The sequence below is a fragment of the Lemur catta genome, chromosome 9 (genome assembly GCF_020740605.2).
Source record: "Lemur catta isolate mLemCat1 chromosome 9, mLemCat1.pri, whole genome shotgun sequence".
NCBI lineage: Eukaryota > Metazoa > Chordata > Mammalia > Primates > Lemuridae > Lemur > Lemur catta.
Window position 1 is genome coordinate 20,025,186 of NC_059136.1, and position 17,407 is coordinate 20,042,592.

Consider the following 17,407-nt stretch of genomic DNA (forward strand, 5'->3'; position numbering starts at 1 on the left):
CCTAACTTGGGTGCATATATATTAAGTATAGTTATGTCTTCTTTTTGTATTTTACCCTTCACCAGTATATAGTAACCATCTTTGTCTTTCATTACTTTTGTTGATTTAAAAACTAAGTTATCGCAGAGTAAAACCACCACGCCAGCTTTCTTTTGGCTTCTGTAAGCTTGAAATATCAATTTCTACCCTTTTATTTTCAGTCTAAATGCATCTTTGCAAGTTAGATGAGTTTCCTGGAGACAGCAGATACTTGGCTTGTATTTTTTTATCCATTGGGCCAGTCTATGTCTCTTGAGTGGTGAATTCAAGCCATTCACATTTATTGAGAGAACTGATAATTGGGACAGATTTCTGTTCATCTTGTTGGGTAGAACTTCATTGCTATGTTTTCTCTCTTAAGCCATTGTAACTGGGTTTTGATCTTTAGCTCTTGAGTAGTTTTACATTCGTGGGTCTTTCTTGTGCTGGTCTGTGTGTAACTGTTTTGAGTACATCTTGGACGGCTGGTCTTCTCTTGGTGAATTCCCTGAGTTTTTGTTTATCTGAGAATGTCTTAATTGCTTCTTCGTATACAAAATTTAGCTTAGCTGGGTACAAGATTCTAGGCTGGGCATTATTCTGTTTCAGAAGAGTGATAATGGGGCCCCAGTCTCTTCTTGCTTGTAAGGTTTCAGCTGAGAAATCTGGCATTATTCGGATGGGCTTTCCTTTGTATGTTACTTGTTTCTTTTTCCTTACAGCTCGAAGAAGGGCCTCTTTGGTGGATATTTTGGTCAGTCTGATGACTGTGTGACATGGTGTCTTCCTATTTGCTATGAATCTCCCAGAGTTTCTTTGAGCTTCTTGAACCTGTATATCTAGAGTTTTAGCAAGGACTGGGAAATTTTCCTCAATTATATCTTCAAATGGCTTATCCAACCCTTGTTTATTATCTTCTTCACTCTCAGGAATGCCCATAACTCTCACATTAGGCTTCTTCCCATAGTCCCACATTTCTTGTAGACTCTGGTCTTTTCTCTTATTTCTTTGCTCTATCTCTGTGACTGACTTATTTAATTGGAAAGTGTTATCTTTGATCTCTGATATTCTTTCTTCTGTTAGACCTACCCTGCTTTGGGGCTTTCCACTGTATTTTGTAGCTCCCTGAATAAATTCTTCATTTCCAGGGGTTCAGTTTGATTTTTCTTCAATATTTCTATTTTTTTAGTGAATTTTTCTTCCAAGTCCTGGATTTTTTTTGTGGTTTCTTTGTGTTGGTTATCCATTTTTTCTTGCATATTATTCAGCTTATTTATAATCCATGTTTGAAATTCTTCCTGTGACATGTTGCTGTTTTGAATCTGGTTTGTGTCAATTGGTAGAGAGCTGATATTCCTCTTTAGGGGCAAGATTTCCATTTGATTCTTTATACTCCCAGAGTCCTTTCACTGAGTGCTTACCATCTGGATCAATCATTAGATCTCTTCTTTCAGCTTTAGGCTGGATAGCAGCATGCCTTGTGCTCTGTTCTTAGGCTGTGTAGCAGCGTAGGTGTGTTGCTTCCTTTGTCACTAGGGGGAGCCTGTTATGTATTGTTTAGGGTTTTTCTACCTCAGCTGGGGGGCTCCTCCTGGTGCGTCCAGCCCCAGAGAATTGATTTGACCTAAAACCAGTTTGACCAGTTAAGTCGCTAGACTGTCAACTTTCAATTAGCAGCCAGGATTCACACTGGTTGCAGACAGAAAGTGTCTTTTTCTTTCCTCTTCCTCTGCAAAGGTTGTTTCTGCCTCTTTCTGTGGGATAGACACTGGCTAGGGGGAGGGGGCAGTGCCCTTGCTCGCCCAGTGCACCAGGTGCTGCAGCTTATGTGGGCAATGGTCCCCCTTGCCCCAATGTCCACAAGGATGATGCTCCACTCTCTCACGACTGGGGAAGCACTCAGTGTTCACACAAGGGTGGAGTTCCTAGTGAGGGTCCATGGACATGGGGAGGCAGCTGCCCAGGGAGCCGCCTGGCACCGTATCGCTCCGCAGAGGCTAGGCTGTGGACCCCAAAAATGGCAACTGCCCACCTGGAGATCACCAGTGCCCAGGGGTGAATGTTCACAGTCTGGCAGTAGCCAGAACCAGGGACTGAGTGAGGCCAGCAGCCAGCAGCTGTTTTCTGACTAGAGACCCAAGGAGTGATGGCTGTAGTTTGGCCATCTCCTAACTGCCTCCCACTGCAGGCCAGATGACTCCCTCCCCCACCAAGTGCAGTCCTGGCACAGAGCTCAGGAGTCCAAGATGCCTCCCGCTAATGTCTCCTCTCCACAGAGCCCCAGGTCTCCTGCAGTGATTCTGAACTGACTTCAGGCAGATCCATAATTGACGGGGTGTGGAAGTCAATGGGGAAACAAGCTATTTTTCTGTGGGGCTAAACCCACCTCACTCACTGGTGAGGCGGGTAAAGCCATCCCTCGCTCCACACTCTATTGTCTGTCCTGCAATCTCCAGATTTTCGTGATCTTATTTCCCACTCTCGTCAAAATTTTCTTGCTTTCTGTGTCCCATGCTCATTTTCCGTGGATTCACATGGCTGTTCTTGTAGGGGAGTGATCCTCTAGCATTGTGGCAAGCCAAGATACATGCCTTCCTTTCTGGGAGCACGAATCCAGGAAGTCACCTCAACTCTGCCATCTTCAAAATCATGATTTATTTTTTTATGGAGAGAGGAGGCCACAGATGGCATCTCGGGGGACCTGAGGTGCTCTCTGTGCACCTGAATGACCACCCCAAGATCCTTTCTTGGGCAGGGTGTCAGGGGCACCATGCCCAGAGCAGGGGGAGTTGGCAGGTCCGTGCTGAGCTTCTACTGCCCTCATTGTGTCTTTCAGGGAGCTGTTCTGCCCAGGTTGGCCGCAAGGCACTGAGGATAACAAGTGCATGGTTCGCTTGTGGATGGAGGCCAAATCAGTGAAAAAATGAGTTGCCAAGTTTTGCCCCAGGGCCATGAGCAACTTCCAGTGGCAAGCCCATGAACAAGTGTACCAGGCACAATTTGCTCCTTTTGGGGGATGCTCCTAGGGATTCTGACCCACGTAGGTGCATGGCCTTCGTGGCTACTCTAGTCCGAGTGGTCAAAGAGAAAATATTTCCATGAGGGAAAAACAAAGGAAGGCATCACCCAGTGTAGGCTTTTAGTCCTGGGTTCCAGGATAGCAGGACTGTCAAAGATGGATGAATGGGGTAGGGAGGATGCCACCGCGGTGTCATGGGACAGGCCACTGTACGGGGCGATTGCATCCTCATGGTCTGACTGCTCAGAAGTGGGACTGTCCCAGCCCCAAGGGCCTGAATTTCCCGAGAGGCTGGAAGCAAGGGGCTACTGCGCCTCTAGGGAGTCCCAAGCCATTGTGGGGCCACGCTTTGAAGTGGTCTGACCTGAGTGCCCCTGATGGCCTTGCTGGGTGCCAGAATGCTCTCTAACTTGTCCCCAAGACCCCAGTGAGCCTGCGGCATTCCAAGATCCCACACTGCCACACCCATCAAGTAACCTCCCTCTCCCAGGTGTGGCCAGATGAAAGCTAGGCATCCCCTAGAGAGATTGGAGTTTCCCTCAGAGGATGTCAAGGTCCCTTCTGAGTGGAGAGGTGCCATCCAGGAAGGGTGGGACTTGTTGGAGCAGAAAGCAAGGGCCTTGAGGACCACGGCCCCAACAGGCTCAGGTTGGCATGGGCTGTTTGAGCGGCTGCAGCTGTACCATGACCCCAGAGACAGGAAACAGAGGAAGGGGCACAGCCTGGTGACGACAGCCTTTGTTTTCCACAGGCGAGCTAAACAAATGAAGGCCCCGGCTCCTGACCACCATGCTTAGGGAATGGGGAACTCTGTGGAGGGTGTGGTGAACCATGTGGCATCCGGGCCTGGGCCCTCAATTATGAGAGATTTCAGTTCATGTCCAGTAGATGGGGCGAGGCGGCTCTGCCCGGGCCCGCGGATGCTTCCCAGCAGCAGCAGCAGTGAGTAAGATGCTCTTGACCTGCCATGGGTAGTGGCCCACCTTGCTGGGCCAAGCCGAATATATGGTATTCCCTTCCGTGTTCTGGCTGGACAAGGGAGTGGGAATGAAGAACCTCCCAGGCCACGAAAGTGTTCCCTGCTGGAAATCCCTTGTTGGATCCCTGGCTGAAATACATGCGTGAGCCAGTCCCCACCCCCCGAGAGGAGTGTGAGCACATTTGGAATGACAGCTGTCCTCCACCTTCCCAGGCACATAACATCCCCGGACACAGAGTTCCTTTGGGCCTGTTGCCACTGGGGTAGTGGCTCTCAACCGTGCTGCCTAGCATGAATTAGGCCGAAACCAACATCTTTGTGGCCCCCTATTCTCCTGGATGCACCTGTGGTGAGCTTCTCTTCTCCAGGTCATGCTGCATGTGTGCGTCGGGAGGGACCTCCTAGGACTGGGTCGATGATGAGAACCTTATATGGTCTGAAGAGAGGTGATGACTTAAAAATCATGCTCAATAGGATTATGCTGAGGCCCAGCCTAGGTACGCATTCACCAAGAGGACGTTAGGCTGCCCATCTCCCATTGTGGGCAACTATCTCTTCAGCTGCAGACTAAAGGCCCCAGAGGGCATCTCAGGGGACCTGAGGTACTCTCTGGCTCCTCAACAACCACACCAAGCTCCTTTTGTGGCAGGGTGTGAGGAGCACCATTCCTCATAACACGGCATGTTGGCAGGTGTGTGCTGAGCTCGTGCTGTCCTCGTTTTGTCTTTCAGGGAGCTGTTCTGCCCAGTTGGCCCCAAGGCACTTAGGATAAAAGGTGAGGGGTTCGCTTGTGGCCGGAGGCCAAATTGGTGGGAAAATGGGGTTGTCAAGGTTTGGCCCCAAGGTCATGTGTGATTGTGAGTGGTAAGCCAATGGCCAAGTGGACCAGGAGCTATTCGATCCTTCTAGGGGATGCTCCTGGGGGTTCTGAACCACGGAGGGTGCATGGCTTTTGTGGCCGCTGTAGTCTGAGTGTCCTAAGGGAAAATGGTTCCATGAATGAGACCTAGGGCAAGGCACCCCTCAGTGTAAGCTTTCAGTCTGGGTATCCAGGCTAGCGGGCCTGTCAGGGCTGGACCAGTGAGGTAGGGAGGATACCACTCTGGCATCATGGGACAGGCCACTGTACATGGTGAATGAATCCTCGGGGTCTGACTGCTGAGTGTTGGGGCTGTAACACCCCCAAGGGCCTGAATTTCCCGAGAGGCTGGAAGGAAGGGGCTGCTGTGCCTCTGGGGAGTCCCAGGCCATTGTGGGGACACGCTGTTGAAGTGGTCTGACCTGAATGCCCCCGATGGCCTTGCTGGGTGCCAGAATGCCCTCTCACCTGGCCCTGGGGCCCCAGTGGGCACGAGGCATTTCAAGCTCCCACGCTGCCGCACCCATCAAGGCACATCCATCCCCTCGGGGTGGCCGGCTGAAAGCTGGGCATCCCCTAGGGAGATTAGAGTTTCCCTCAGAGGATGTCTAGGTTCCTTCTTAGCAGAGAGGTCACCTCCAGGAAGAACGGGAACTGTTTGGGCAGATATCAGTGGCCTTGAGGCCGGCGGCCCCTGCAGGCTCAGCTTGGCATGGGCTGTGTATGCGGCTGCCCCTGACCTTGAACCAAGAGCCAGGATACAGAGAAAGCGGCACAGTCCAGGGCCCACATCCTTTGTTTTCCCATTGAAGAGGTCAGCACATGGAAGCCCCAATCCTGAGCACTCTGCTGAGGGAATGGGGATCTCTGTGGAGCATGTGGGGATCCATATGGCATCATGGCCTGGGCCAACAATTACGAGAGATTTGAGTTCAAGTCCAGTAGATGGGGCAAGCCAACTCTGCCTGGGCCCAGGGATGATTCCCAGCAAGAGGGACAGTGAGTAAGAGGCTCTTGACATGCCCTAGGCATTCGCCCACCTTCCTGGCCCAAGCCCAGTACATGGTGTGCCCTGCCGTGTTCTGGCCTGACAAGGGAGCAGCAATAAAGGGCCTTCCAGGCCACGCATGTGTTCCCTGCTTGCAATCCCTTGTTGGATCCCTGGCTGAAATACATGTCAGAGTCAGCCCCCAGTCCCTAAGAGGAGTGTGAGCACATTTGGAACATCTCTCCTTCACCTTCCCATGCAGATAACATCACTGGATATAGAGTTCCTTCAGGCCTGGTGCCACTGGGGCAGTGGCCGTCTACCCCACTGCATACCATGCATTATTCCGAAACCCACATCCATCGTGGCCCCCTATTCTCCTGGATGCACCTGTGGTGAGCTTCTCTTCTCCAGGTCATGCTGCATGTGTGCGTGGGGAGGGGCCTCCCAGGGCTGGGTCGATGATGAGAACCTTATATGGTCTGAAAAGACGTGATGACTTAAAAATCATGCTCAATAGGATTACGCTGAGGCCCAGCCTAGGTACGCATTCTGGAAGAGCACGTTGGGCTGCCCATCTCCCATGGTGGGCAACTGTCTCTTCAGCTACAGACTGGAGGCCTGGAGGGCATCTCAGGGGACCCGAGGTGGTCTCTGCGCTCCTCAGTGAACACCTCCAGCTCCTTTTGTGGACAGGGTGTGAGGAGCACCATTCCCCAGAGCAGGGCATATTGCCAGGTGCGTGCTGAGCTCGTGCTACCCCCATTGTGTGTTTCAGGGAGCAGTTCTGCCCAGGTTGGCCCCAAGGCACTTAACATAAAAGGTGAGTGGTTCACTTGTGGCCGGAAGCCAAATTGGTGGAAAAATGGGGTTGCCAAGCTTTGGCCCCAGGGCCATGAGCAATTTCGAGTAGCAAGCCCATGGCCAAGTGGACCACATGCTATTCGCTTCTCCTCAGGGATGGTCCTGGGGATTCTCACCATGGAAGGTGCAAGGCCTTCATGGCCACTCTAGTCCAAATGGTCTAAGGGAAAATGGTTCCATGAATGTGTCCCAGGGCAAGGCACCCCTCAGTATAAAATTCAGTATGGGGTACCAGGGTAGCGGGTCTGTCAGGGCTGGACCAGTGGGGTAGGCAGAATGCCACTCTGGCCTCATGAGACAGGCCACTGTAGGTGGGGATTTAATCCTCATGATCTGACCACTGAGTGTTGGGGCTGTGCCACCCCAAATGGCCTGAATTTCCCAAGAGGCTGAAAGCAACAGGCTGCTGTGGCTCTGGGGAGTCCCAAGCCATTGTGGGGACACACTGTTGAAGTGGTCTGACCTGAATGCCCCCGATGGCCTTGCTGGGTACCAGAATACCCTCTCACCTGTCCCCGTGGCCCAGGTGAGCATGCGGCATTCCAAGATCCCATGCTGCCGCACCTATCAAGGTACCTCCATCTCCCGAGGGTGGCCAGCTGAAACCTGGACATTCCTTAGGTAGATTGGAGTTTCCTTCAGAGGATGTCCAGGTCCCTTCTGAGCAGCGAGGTCACCTCTAGGAAGGACAGGACCTGTTTCAGCAGAAATCAGTGGCCTTCAGACCCGTGGCCCCAGCAGGCTCAGCTTGGTGTGGGCTGTGTATGTGGCTGTGCCTAAGCCCTGAAACGAGAGCCAGGATAGAGAAGAAGGAGCACAACCTGGGGCCCACAACCATTGTTTTCCCATTGGGCATGTCAACACATGGAGGCCCCGCTCCTGACTACCTTGCTGAGGGAATGGGGATCTCTGTGGAGCATGTGGTGATCCATGTGGCATCATGGCCTGGGCTCTCAATTATGAGAGATTTGAGTTCATGTCCAGTAGATGCGGCAAGCCGAATCGGCCTGGGCCCGGGGATGTGTCCCAGCAAGAGGGGCAGTGAGTAAGACACTCTTGACCTGCCATAGGTATTCACCCACCTTGCTGGCCCAAACCCAGTACATGGTGTGCCCTGCCATGTTCTGGCCTGACAAGGGAGCGGGAATGAAAGGCCTCCCAGGCCACGCAAGTGTTCCCTGCTGGCAAACACTTGTTGGATCCCTGGGTGAGATACATGCGTGAGACAACCCCCAGCAACTGAGAAGATTGTGAGTACATTTGGAATGACACCTGTCCTCCACCTTCCCCTACAGATAACATCCATGGACACAGAGTTCCTTCGGGCCGGGTGCCACTGGGGCAGTGGCCGTCAACCTCGCTGACTAGCATGCATTATGCTGAAACCCGCATATTTACTGGCCCCCTATTCTCCTGGATGCACCTGTGGTGAGCTTCTCTTCTCCAGGTCACGCTGCATGTATGTGTGGTGAGGAACCTCCCAGGGCTCGGTCGATGATGAGAACCTTATATGGTCAGAAGAGAGGTGATGACTTAAAAATCATGCTCAATAGGATTATGCTGAGGCCCAGCCTAGGTACGCACTCTGGAAGAGGATGTTGGGCTGCCCATCTCCCATTGTGGGCAACTGTGTCTTCAGCTACAGACTGGAGGACCCAGAGGGCATGTCGAGGGACCCGAGATGCTCTCTGTGCTCCTCAATGACCACCCCAAGCTCCTTTTGTGGGCAGGGTGTGAGGGGCACCATTCCCCAGAGCAGGGCATGTTGGCAGGTCCGTGTTGAGCTCGTGCTGCCCCCGTTGTATCTTTCAGAGAGCCGTTCTGCCCTGGTTGGCCCCATGGCACTCAGGATAAAAGGTGAGTGGTTCGCTTGTGGCCAGAGTCCAAATCGTTGGAAAAATGGGGTTACCAATTTTTGGCCCCAGGGCCATGAGCAACTTCCAGTGGCAATACAATGGCCAACTGGACCAGGCGCTATTTGCTCCTTCTGTGGGATGCTCCAGGGGATTCTGACCCACAGAGAGTGCATGGCCTTCGTGGCCTCTCTAGTCCAAGTGGTCTAAGGCAAAATGGTTCCTCGAGGGAAACACAAGGTAATCGCCCCTCAGTGTAGGCTTTGTGTCTGGGGTTCCTGGGTAGCGGGCCTGTCAATACTGGACTGGTGGGGTAGGTAGGATGCCAGCAGGGCATCATGGGACAGGTCACTGTACATGGGGATTGAATCCTCATGGTCTGACCGCTGAGAGGTGGGGCTGTCCCACCCAGAAGAGCCTGAATTTCCCGAGAGGCTGGAAGCAAGGTGCTGCTTCTCCTCTGAGGAGTCTGAGGTCGGTGAGGGGCCATGCTATTGAAGTGGTCTGACCTGAATGCCTCCGATGGCCTTGCTGGGTACCAGAATGCTCTCTAACTTGTCCTCAAAACCCCAGTGAGCATGCGGCATTCTAAGCTCCCACATTGCCACACACATCAAGGTACCTCCCTCTCCCGAGTGTGGCCGGCTGAAAGCTGGGCATACCCTAGAGAGATTGGAGTTTCCCTCAGCGGATGTCCAGGTCCCTTTGAGCGGAGAGGTCACCTCCAGGAAGTGCAGGACCTGTTGGAGCAGAAAGCAATGCCCTTGAGGCCCACGGTTCCAACAGGCTCAGGTTGGCATGGGCTGTTTGTGCGGCTGCGTTTGTACCCTGAACCCAGAGCCAGGAAACAGAGGATGGGATTCAGCCTGGGGACCACAGCCTTTGTTTTCCCACAGGTGACGTGAGCACATGGAGGCCTTGGCTCCTGATCACCCTGCTGAGGGAATGGGGATCTCTGTGGAGGGTGTGGGGATCCATGTGGCATCCGGGCCTGGGCCCTCAATTAAGAGAGATTTGAGTTCATGTCCATTAAATGGGGTGAGGCAGGTTTCCCGGGCTCGGAAAATCTTCCCAGTAGGGGGGACAGTGAGTAAGATGCTCTTGACCTGCCATAGGTAGTGGCCCACCTTGCTGGCCCAAGCCCAGTACATGGTGTGCCCTGCCGTGTTCTGGCCTGACAAGGGAGTGGATATGAAGGGCCTCCCGGGCCTCACAAGTGTTCCCTGCTGGCAATCTTTTGTTGGATCCCTGGCTGAAATACATGTGTGAGGCAGCCCCCACCACCCCCAGAGGAGTGTGAGCGCATTTGGAATGACATCTGTCCTCCACCTTCCCAGGCAGATAATATCCACGGACACAGAGTTCCCTTAGGCCTGGTGCCACTGGGGCAGTGGCCGTCTACCCCACTGCCTAGCATGTATTACTTGGAAACCCACGTCCTTCGTGGCCCCCTCTTCTTCTGGATGCACCTGTGGTGAGCTTCTCTTCTCCAGGACATGCTGCAATTGTGCGTGGTGAGGGGCCTGCCAGAGCTGGGTCGATGATGAGAACCTTATTTGGTCTGAAGGGAGGTGATGACTTAAAAATCATGCTCAATAGGATTACGCTGAGGCCCAGCCTAGGTATGCATTCTGGAAGAGGATATTGGGCTGCCCATCTCCCGTAGTGGGCAACTGTCTCTTCAGCTGCAGACTGGAGGCCCCAGAAGGCATGTCGGGGGATCCGAGGTGCTCTCTGTGCTCCTCAACAACCACCCCAAGCTCCTTTTGTGGGCAGGGTGTGAGGGGCACCATTCCCCAGAGCAGGGGGTTTTGGCAGGTCCGTGCTGAGATCATACTGCCCCTGTTGTGTCTTTCAGGGAGCTGTTCTGCCCAAGTTGGCCCCAAGCCACCGAGGATAACAGGTGAGTGGTTTGCTTGAGGCCGGAGTCCAAATCGGTGGAAAAATGGGGTTGCCAAGCTTTTGCTCCAGGTCTGTGAGTGATTTCGAGTCGCAAGTCCATGGCCAAGTGGACCACATGCTATTCACTCCTTCTGGGGGATGCTCCTGGGGATTCTGACCCAGGGAAGGTGCATGGCCTTTGTGGCCACTCTAGTCTGATTGGTCTAAGGGAAAATGGTTCCATGAATGAGACCCAGGGCAAGGCAACCCTCAGTATAGTTTTTCAGTCCGGGGATCCAGGGTAGCGGGCCTGTCAGAGCGGGACCAGTGCAGAAGGCAAGACGCCACTCTGGCGTCATGGAATAGGCCACTGTACATGGGGATTGAATCCTGAGGGTCTGGTTGCTGAGTGTTGGGGCTGTCCCACCCCCAAGGGCCTGAATTTCCCGAGAGGCTGGAAGCAAGGGGCTGCTGCGCCTCTGGGGAGTCCCAAGCCATTGTAGGGCCACACTTTGAAGTAGTCTGACCTGAATGCCCCCGATGGCCTTGCTGGGTGCCAGAATGCCCTCTCTCCTGTTCCCATAGCCCCAGTGAGCATGTGGCATTCCAAGCTCCCATGCTGCCGCACCCATCAAAGTACCTCCCTCTCCTGAGGGTGGCCGGCTGAAAGCTGGGCATCCCCTAGGTAGACTGGAGTTTCCCTCAGAAGATGTCCAGGTCCCTTCTGAGCAGAGAGGTCACCTCCAGGAAGGGAGGGACCTGTTTTGGCAGAAATCAGTGGCGTTGAGGCCCGCGGCCCCAGCAGGCTCAACTTGGCTGGGCTATGTATGCGGCTGTGCCTAAACTCTGAACCTAGAGCAAGGATACAGAGGAAGGGGCACAACCCAGGGCCCACAGCCATTGTTTTCCCATTTGGGACGTCAGCACATGGAGGCCCCGCTCCTGAGCACCCTGCAGAGGGAATGGGGATCTCTGTGGAGCATAGGGAGACCCATATGCTATTATGGCCTGGGCGAACAATTATGAGAGATTTGAGTTCATGTCCAGTAGGTGGGGCAAGCCGACTCTGCCCGGGCCTGGGGATGTTTCCCAGCAAGAGGGGCAATGAGTAAGATCATCTTGACCGGCTGTAGGTATTCGCCCACCTTGCTAGCCCAAGCCCAGTACATGGCTAGCCCTGCCATGTTCTAGCTGACAAGGGAGTGGGAATGAAGAGCCTCCCGGGCCATGAAAGTGTTCCCTGCTGGCAAACCCTTGTTGGATCCCTGGGTGAGATACATGCGTGAGACAGCCCCGGGCCCTCGAGAGGAGTGTGAGTACATTTGGAATGATACCTGTCCTCCACCTTCCCAGGCAGATAACATCCATGGACACAGAGTTCCTTCCAGCCTGGTGTCACTGGGGTAGTAGCCATCAACCCTGCTGACTAGCATGCATTATGCCGAAACCCATGTCCTTCGAGCCCCCTATTCTCCTGGATGCACCTGTGGTGAGCTTCTCTTGTCCAGGTCACGCTGTATGTGTGTGTGAGGAGGGGTCTTCCAGGGCTTGGTCGATGATGAGAACCTTATATGGTCTGAAGAGAGGTGATGACTTAAAAATTATGCTCAGTAAGATTACGCTGAGGCCTAGCCTAGGTACGCATTCTGGAAGAGGACATTGGGCTGCCCATCTCCCATAGTGGGCAACTGTCTCTTCAGGTGCTCACTGGAGTCCCCGGAGGGCATCTCAGAGGACCCAAGTTGCTCTCTGTGGTCCTCAATGACCACCCCAAGCTCCTTTTGTGGGCAGGGTGTGAAGAGCACCATTCCCCAGAGCATGGCATGCTGGCAGGTCCGGGCTGAGCTCGTGCTGTCCCCATTGTGTCTTTCAGGGAGCTGTTCTGCCCAGGTTGGCCCCAAGACACTTAGGATAAAAGGTGAATGGTTCACTTGTGGCCAGAAACCAAATTCGTGGAAAAATGAGGATGCCAAGCTCTGGCTCCAGGGCCATGAGTGATTTCTCGTGGCAAGCCCATGGCCAATTGGACCACCTGTAATTCACTGCTTCTGTGGGATGCTCCTGGACATTCTGACCCATGGAAAGTCCAAGGCCTTTGTGGCCACTCTAGTCTGAATGGTCTAAGGGAAAATGGTTCCACAAATGTGACCCAGGACAAGGCACCCCTCAATATAGGTTTTCAGTCCAGGGTTCCAGGGTAGCAGGCCTGTCAGGGCTGGACCATTGGGGTAGGCTGGATGGCACTCTGACCTCATGGGACAGTCCACTGTATGTGGGGATTGAATCTTCGAGGTGTGACTGCTGAGTGTTGGGGCTGTCCCACCCCCAAGGGCCTGAATTTCCCGAGAGGCTGGAAGTAAGGGGCTGTTGTGCCTCTGGGGTGTCCCAAGCCATTGTGGGGCCACATTGTTGAAGTAGTCTGACCTGAATGCCCCTGATGGCCTTGCTGGGTGCCAGAATGCCCTCTCTCCTGTCCGCGTGGCCCCAGTGAGCATGCGGCATTCCAAGATCCCACGCTGCCACACCCATCAAGGTACCTCCCTCTCCCAAGGGAGGCTGGCTGAAAGCTGGGCAACCCCTAGGTAGATTGGAGTTTCCCTCAGAGGATGTTCAGGTCCCTTCTGAGCACAAATGTCACCTCCAGGAAGGGCGGGAACTGTTTGGGCAAGAATCAGTGGCTTTGAGACCCACGGGCCCAGCAGGCTCAGCTTGGCATGGGCTGTGTATGCAGCTGCACGTGAACCCTGAACCCAGAGCCAGGACACAGAGGAAAGGGCACAGCCCAGGGCCCACAGCCTTTGTTTTCCGATTGGGGACATCAACACATGGAGGCCCCGCTCCTGTGCACCCTGCTGAGGGAATGGGGATCTCTGTAGAGGGTGTGGGGATCCATGGGGCATCCTGGGCTCGGCCCTCAATTATGAGAGATTTGAATTCATGTCCAGTAGATGGGGCAAGGTGGCTCTGCCCGGGCCCGTGGATGCTTCCCAGCAGGAGCAGCAGTGAGTAAGATGCTCTTGACCTGCCGTAGGTAGTGGCCCAGGCCCAGTACGTGGTGTGCCCTGCCATGTTATGGCTTGACTAGGGAGCAGATTTGAAGGGCTTCCCAGGCCATGTAAATGTTCCCTGCTGGCAATCACTTGTTGGATCCCTGGGTGAGATACATGCGTGAGCCAGCCCCCAGCCCCCGAGAGGAATATGAGCACATTTGGAATGACACCTGTCCTCTACCTTCCCCGGCAGATAACATCCATGGACACAGAGTTCCGTCGCGCCTGGTGCCACTGGGGCAGTGGCCATCAACCTCGCTGACTAGCATGCATTATGCCGAAACCCACGTCCTCCGGATGCACCTGTGGTGAGCTTCTCTTCTCCAGGTCACGCTGCATGTGTGCGTGGGAAGGGGCCTCCCAGAGCTGGGTCGATGATGAGAACCTTATATGGTCTGAAGAGAGGTGATGACTTAAAAATCATGCTCAATAGGATTACACTGAGGCCCAGCCTAGGTACACATTCTAGATGAGGATGTTGGGCTGCCCATCTCCCGTGGAGGGCCACTGTTTCTTCATCTGGAGACTGGAGGCCCTTGAGGATATTTCAGGTGACCCGAGGTGGTCTCTGTACTCCTCAATGACCACCCCAAGCTCCTTTTGTGGGCAGGGTGTGAGAGGCACCATTCCCCAGTGCAGGGCCTTTTGTCAGGTCTGTGCTGAGCTCGTGCTGCTACCATTGTGTCTTTCAGGGAGCTGTTCTGCCCAGGTTGCCCCAAGGCACTGAGGATAACAGGTGAGTGGTTCGCTTGTGTCTGCAGCCCACATTGGTGGAGCAATGGGGTTGCCAAAGTTTGGCCCCAGGGCCGTGAGCAATTTCTAGTAACAAGCCCTTGGCCAGGTGGATCGTGCGCTATTCCCTCCTTCTGGGGGACATTCCTTGGTATGTTATCCTTGCAGGTTGCATGCCCATCTGGGCTTACTAGTTCAAGTGTTCCAAGGGGAAAATCGTTCCTGATTGAGACCCAGAGCAATGCACCCCTCATTGTAGGTAATGTTTTGGGACTTCCAGGCTATTAGGCTTGAGGGGCACATACCCCATAGGTAGGAAGAAACCACTCAGGTGTCATGCATGACATCACTGTGCATGGGGCTTGAATTCTCAGAGGCTGGCTGCTGGAACACGGGGCTGTGGCCCACCCATAGGTCTTCATTTCCCAAAGCGCTTAGAGCAATAGCTGCTGTATCTGTGGTGGGCCCTGGGTCTGGTGGGGGGGATGTGGTGTTTCAGTGGTGTGACCTCAATGCCCTGTATGTCCCTGCACGGTTCCCTTGATCCCAGTTAGCATCTATCCACCCTAGATCACACACTGCCATGCTCTGAATGGTACTTCCCTCTCCTGTGTTTTGTGGGCTGAAAGCTGGGCATCCCCTGGTGGGACTTCTCTGTCTGAAATGGAGTTTCTCTCAGAGGATGCCCAGGTTGTGTCTGAGCTGATTTCACCTCCATGAGGGAGCAACTTTGTTTCATAGAACATATTGGCCTTGTGGCCCCTGGACGTTGTTTGGTGCAGTTTAATGAGCCAATGTTCTAGAGCCTTGGTAACATGTTTTTGTGGTGGTATCATCCATATTTCTCCACCAAGAAACAGTATGTTTGAGCCGTTCCCACAAAAGTTTTATTTCTGATATTGAACTATGGTCCTATTCCTAACCTCCTAGGTAAGGACTGTTGAAGAAGAACATCCTTTGGTATTTTGCCACTGAGGCAAATGTTACCACCCAGCCAAGCTTTAGTGAATCCAATTGGTCTTCCATTCGTTTGAACAATGAGTTATGGATGCTATTCTGGTAAGTGTTTCCAAGACAAAATGGATACATGTGTGGAGAGTATCTTCAGTAGATGTGATGATATAAAAATCATGCTCAATAAGATTATACTGAGGCCCAAAGGAAGTGACAGTATTTGTAACAATGTGTAGGACATCATTAGATTTTGGGGAGGTACTCTATCTGGGACTTGGTAGAATGAAACCCTTTGGGAAAGCTCACTTCCCTTACCTCTATCTATCTGCTTCTAAGAGAACTAATTTTATTTTTTGTCTTGATCTTAATTTGTATATTATTAATACTCCTACTTTGTTAGAGTAGATATCTTGGCTTATTTTTTCCTCATCATGTGCTTCAGAGTGCTCAATCAGCAATAAATGTACCATTCCATGGATTAGGTATCAATTTTACATTTGGTGATTGGAAGTTTCCAAATAGGACAACTGACTTTTGAACTCTTGTCTTTGAAATGATTACATACAGTCATTCATCCAAAAAAAGTGAGTAATAATCTATTCTTCCCAGTGAGTGACTGATCTACTAATGGGTCCTAATTAAAAATCTTTTTCTTTTTTGGCCTGAACATGCTTTCATTTAAAGGTGAGATGTTTTGTAATTAATTGCGATCAACTCTTTAGTGAAATATTCATTTTGATCTACACAAATGACAATCCAATTCTATTATTCCATTTTTTGAGTTCCTATGATGTAATGATATTTATAGATCATTGAGACAGTATTCACAACTGAAAGACATTGGCAACTTCAGGGAATGGTTTGAGATTCAGATATATAGGTTGCCCTTTAGCAAAACCAAATACAAGATTACAGGTAATCTGAAGTCATCTTTCCTTAACCCAAATCTCATGTGGTATCATTAGATTCATTATAAGGGAACCTATATGCTATGTATGATGCCAGCTGTTATGGATATGGATATTGCATATTAGCCAAGTGAAGAGGAGAAGAAACTTCATTTCTTTAGGGAAATCATCCCTTGCCAGGTTACCAAAAGACTTGACACCTATACATTTGGTCTTTACTATACATGGTGAATAAGTTATCTACAGCTTAAATATTGGGTATATTTGGAGTATCAAACATGCTGATGCCATAGAAATTAGGAATATCAACAGGAGTCATATACATATGAGAGATGTTATCCTACCCTGTGACTGTAGTCCTTATATAAAGACTACTGAGGAAGAACACTCTGCCACGTTGCCCACAGAGACATTTGTACCACCCGATTGTCTGGCACTTAATACATGGCATCCAGTGCATTTCAGCACCAGATGGTTTTAAAAAGCCATCTCTGGTAAGCATATTTGATCTAAGTGTACATATATATGAGTACCATGGTCTGGGTCAATGATGAGATGTTATCTTGAAGAGAAGTGATGATGCAAAAATCAAGCTCCCTTGGATTATGCTGAAGCCCAGCCTATGTAACAACTGTGAGACAAGGAGTTTGGATTTCTTAGTTTCCTTCCATGGGAATTTTATTTTGGGATTCAGACAATGAAATTTTTCTGTGAAACTTGTTTTGCACACTTTTATTTGTGTGCTTCTAAGTGAACTATAAATCCTGATTCTTTAAATGTTAATTTAAGTTTTCTATAATTCCTAATTTTCTTGGCTCTTTGGCTCTTTTTCTCTCAATGTATGCTTTGGTAAGTCCTACTGGTACTATTCTACTGAAAGGAAGTAAGGGACTGCCTTTGTTGACTGAAAAATTCCAAATAGATTATTGGACCAGTGAATAATCAGCTGTAAAACAATTAGATTTATTCATTCAGACAACATGAATATAATTATAGGTTTTTCCTCTCAATGATTAACTGACACATGTGACACAATCCTCAGGAAAAAAATATTGACTTTCTGCCCATAATTAATTTTACTGAGAGTTGAGAAATATTAAGACACCCTGGAAATGTGCTTAATGCACTATGCTCATTGGGATATAAATATACTAATAGACAAAATTTTCTATAATATTAGTGCAGTATTTTAACAGTGCTAGGATATTTTTTGATCATTGATGAACTGTTTATAACTAAAAGACCCTTGCAATTAAGGTAAAAATGCAAGTTTCAGTAATATATTTTCCCATGAAACTTCAA

General features: G+C 51.2%; 1 long non-coding RNA gene, 6 other non-coding genes and 2 pseudogenes across 7 annotated transcripts; all 9 read left to right on the plus strand.

Moving 5' to 3' along the window:
* Positions 1 to 4,425: 4,425 nt before the first annotated feature.
* LOC123645363 lies at positions 4,426 to 4,506 on the plus strand. Its single transcript, XR_006737543.1, has one exon. It is a non-coding gene; the product is annotated as a small nucleolar RNA SNORD115 (small nucleolar RNA).
* A 1,812-nt stretch (positions 4,507 to 6,318) lies between these two features.
* LOC123645365 lies at positions 6,319 to 6,399 on the plus strand. The gene has a single exon (XR_006737545.1). It is a non-coding gene; the product is annotated as a small nucleolar RNA SNORD115 (small nucleolar RNA).
* A 1,720-nt stretch (positions 6,400 to 8,119) lies between these two features.
* Positions 8,120 to 9,955, plus strand: LOC123645047. Its single transcript, XR_006737372.1, has 3 exons — positions 8,120 to 8,155; positions 8,540 to 8,584; positions 9,918 to 9,955. It is a non-coding gene; the product is annotated as an uncharacterized LOC123645047 (long non-coding RNA).
* Positions 8,216 to 8,296, plus strand: LOC123645366. The gene has a single exon (XR_006737546.1). It is a non-coding gene; the product is annotated as a small nucleolar RNA SNORD115 (small nucleolar RNA).
* Positions 9,956 to 10,114: 159 nt separating the features above from the next.
* Positions 10,115 to 10,195, plus strand: LOC123645364. The gene has a single exon (XR_006737544.1). It is a non-coding gene; the product is annotated as a small nucleolar RNA SNORD115 (small nucleolar RNA).
* A 1,815-nt stretch (positions 10,196 to 12,010) lies between these two features.
* LOC123645367 lies at positions 12,011 to 12,091 on the plus strand. Its single transcript, XR_006737547.1, has one exon. It is a non-coding gene; the product is annotated as a small nucleolar RNA SNORD115 (small nucleolar RNA).
* Positions 12,092 to 13,879: 1,788 nt separating this feature from the next.
* Positions 13,880 to 13,960, plus strand: LOC123645362. Its single transcript, XR_006737542.1, has one exon. It is a non-coding gene; the product is annotated as a small nucleolar RNA SNORD115 (small nucleolar RNA).
* A 1,364-nt stretch (positions 13,961 to 15,324) lies between these two features.
* On the plus strand, positions 15,325 to 15,400 carry LOC123645371 (annotated as a pseudogene).
* Positions 15,401 to 16,646: 1,246 nt separating this feature from the next.
* LOC123645368 lies at positions 16,647 to 16,722 on the plus strand (annotated as a pseudogene).
* Positions 16,723 to 17,407: the final 685 nt, after the last annotated feature.